The sequence below is a fragment of the Ictidomys tridecemlineatus genome (assembly GCF_052094955.1).
Source record: "Ictidomys tridecemlineatus isolate mIctTri1 chromosome X unlocalized genomic scaffold, mIctTri1.hap1 SUPER_X_unloc_1, whole genome shotgun sequence".
In the NCBI taxonomy this organism is placed as follows: domain Eukaryota; kingdom Metazoa; phylum Chordata; class Mammalia; order Rodentia; family Sciuridae; genus Ictidomys; species Ictidomys tridecemlineatus.
Window position 1 is genome coordinate 354,111 of NW_027520969.1, and position 3,619 is coordinate 357,729.

Below are 3,619 nucleotides of genomic sequence, written 5' to 3' on the forward strand. Positions count from 1 at the left end.
TATTTGCCGAGATTCCAGTAAATTAGGAGTCCTGTGGAAGCCTGCCAAACACTTTCAAATGGAAGTGTTTTTTCCTTGCCTCTGCTTGGGCTACTTCAACATGGAACAAAGTATTGAGAGTGCACTGAGAACTAATGGAGTGTGTCAATTTTCAAGCAGCTAGCACAAACCGTGTTTGATTTAGAGTTCAAACTGCATCTATCCCCAAAGGCAAAAATGTAGTGAAACCTAAAAATTCAAAGTGTTCCTGAAAATGAACGCTTCAACCTAGAAGAATGAAAATTCAGTGGCAAAGTGCAACTGGAGTACTGATAATTCCTGCCATGTATCAACAAGATCTGGTGAAAAAATATGTGCTAAGATTCCTGTAAACTTGGAATTCTGTGAAAGCTTGGAAAACGCTTTCAAATGAAAGAATTTTTTTGTGCCTCTGCTTACAGCATCTTCAAAGGTTTACAAACCATAGAGAGTGCATTGAGAACTAATGGAGTGTGCCAAGTTTCAATCAGCTAGCACAAACCGTGTTTGATTTAGAGTTCCAAATGCATCCATCCCTATAGGGAAAAATGAACTGAAACCTAAAATTTCAACGTGCTCCTGAAAACAAATGCTTAAATCTAGAAGAATGAAATGTGAATGACCAAGTGCGACTGGAGTAGCGATCATTCCTTCAAAGTATCAACAAGAATGGGTGAAAAAATTGCTGATATTCCAGTAAACTCGGAGTTCTGTGGAAGTTTGGCAAACAGTTTCAAATGAAAGTGTTCTTCCTTGCCTCTGCTTAGAGCTACTCAAACAGGGATCAAACCCTAGACAGTCCATTGTGAATTAATTGAATATTACATGTTTCAAGAGGCTAGCACAAACTGTTTGATTTAGAGTTCCCAAAGCATCTATCCCTACATGGAAACATGAAGTGAAGCCTAAAAATAAAAAGTGTTCCTGCAAGCGAATGCTTTAAACTAACAAGAACTAAATTTTGGGGGCCACAAGTGACTGCAGGACGAATAATTCCTGCCAAGTGTCAAAAAGATTGGGTGAAAAAATGTTTGCTAAAATTTTAGCAAATTCACAGTTCTGTTGAAACCTGGCAAACCATTTCAAATGAAAGTGTTTTTTCCTTACCTCTGCTTAGGGCTACTTCAAAGGAAAACAAATCATTGAGAGCACACTGAGAACTAATGGAATGTGTCAAGTTTCAATTAGCTAGCACAAAACTGAGTTTGATTTAGTGTTCTGACTGCATCTATCCCTATAGGGGAATATGTAGTGCAACCTAAAATTCAAAGTGTTCCTGAAAATGAATGCTTCATCAATTCGATCTATTCAATTCAATCTTTGCTCAATGTAGAAGAACAAAATTTGGGTGGCCAAGTGTAACTGGAGTGCCAATCATTTCTGCCAAGTATCAATAAGATCGAGTAAAAAATATTTGCTGAGTTTTTAGTTAACTCAGAGTTCTCTGGAAGCTTGGCAAATGCTTTCAAATGAAAGTGTTTTTTGCTTGCCTCTGTATAGGGCTACTTGCCTGGGGAACAAAGCACAGAGAGTGCACTGAGAACTGATTGAGTGTGTCACGTTTCAATCAGCTAGCACAAACCGTGTTTAATTTAGAGTTTCAAATGCAGCTATCCATAAATGGGAAAATGAAGTGAAACTGAAAAATTCAAAGTGTTCCTGCAGACGAACGCATCAACCAAGAAGATCGAAATTTGGGGGAGGGGGCGGCAAGTGAGACTGGAGTACCGATTATTCCTGCCAAGTATCAACAACACTGCATGAAAAAATATTTGCTGAGATTCCAGTAAACTCAGAGTTCTGTGGAAGCTTGGCAAACACTTTCAAATGAATGCTTTTTCCTTGTCTCTGCTCAGGGCTACTTCAACAGGGAACAAAATATTGAGAGTGCACTAAGAACTAATTGAGTGTGTCAAGTTTCAATCAGCTAGCACAAACCATTTTTGATTTAGAGTTCCAACTGCATCTATTCCTACTGTGGAAAATGAAGTTACCTAAAAATTCAAAGTGTACTTGCAAACAAGTACTTCAATCTAGAAGAATGAAATTTCGGAGGCTAAGTGTATGTGGAATACTGATCATTCTTGCCAAGTATCAACAACACTTGGTGAAAAAAATATTTGCTGGGATTCCAGTAAACTCGGAGTTCTGTGGAAGCTTGGCAAACACTTTCAAACGAAAGTGTTTTTCTCTTTCCTCTTCTTAGGGCTACTTCAATTGGGAACAAACCATAGAGAGCAAATTGATAACTAATTGACTGCGACAAGTCTCACGCAGGTAGCACAAATCATATTTGATTTAAAATTTCAATTGATGAATCCCTTTATGGGATAATGAAGTGAAACCTAAAAATTCAAAGTGTTTTGGCAAACAAATGCTTCTACCTAGAAGAACAAAATTTGGGGGTCCATGTGCAACTGGCATACTGAACATTCTTGCCAAGTATTAAAAAGATAGGGTGAAAAATATTTTCGGGGTTTTTATTAAACTCAGAATTCTCTGGAAGCTTGGCAAACCCTTTCAAATGAAAGTGTTTTTTCCTTATCTCTTAACAGGGCTACTTCCTTGGGGAACAAAGCATACAGAGGGCAATGAGAACTAGTTGAGTTTGTCAAGTTTCAGTCAGCTACCACAAATCATGTTTGGTATAGAGTTCCATCTGCAGCTACCTATATAGGAGAAAATGAAGTGAAACTTAAAAATTCAAAGTGTTCTTGCAAACGAACGCATCAACCAAGAAGAACAAAATTTGGGGGGGGGCAAGTGAGACTGGAATACTGAAAATGCCTGCCAAGTATCAACAACACTGATTCAGTAAACTCGAGTTCTGTGGAAGCTTGGCAAACACTTTCAAATGAAAGTGTTTTTTCCTTGCCTCTGCTCAGGGCTAATTCAATGGGGAACAAAGCATAGAGAGATATTTGTTTGTTTTAGAGTTCCATATGCCTCTATCCTTATAGGGGGAAATGAATTGAACCATAATAATTGAACATTTCCCTGCAAACAAATGCTTCAACCTAGAAAAGCGAAATTGAGAGGAACAAGTGAGAATGGAGTTCTGATCATTATCTCTATGTATCAACAAGATTGGATGAAAAAATATTTGCTATAATTCCAGTAAAATCAAAGTTCTGTGGAAGTTTTGCAAATGCTTTCAAATGAAAGTGTATTTTCCTAGCCTCGGCTTAGGGCTACTTCAACAAGGAGCAAATCACAGAGAGCACACAGAGAACTAATTGAGTGAGTTCAAGTTTTATGCAGCTAGCACAAACAGTGTTTGATTTTGAGTTCCAAACACCTGTATCTGTGTAGGGGGAAATAAAGTGATACCTAAAAATTCAATGTGTATCCGGAAACAAATGCTTCAACCTAGAAGAATGAAATTTAGAGGAACAAGTGTGTATGGAGGCCCAATCATTCCCACCAAGTATCAACAAGACTGGATGAAAAATGTTAGCTGAGATTCCAGTAAACTCAGAAATCTGTGAAAGCTTTCCAAATGCTTTCAAATGAAACTGCATTTTTTTGCCTCTGCTTAGGGCTACTTCAAAAGCAAACAAACATGATGAGTGCACTGAGAACTAATTGAGTGAGTCAATGT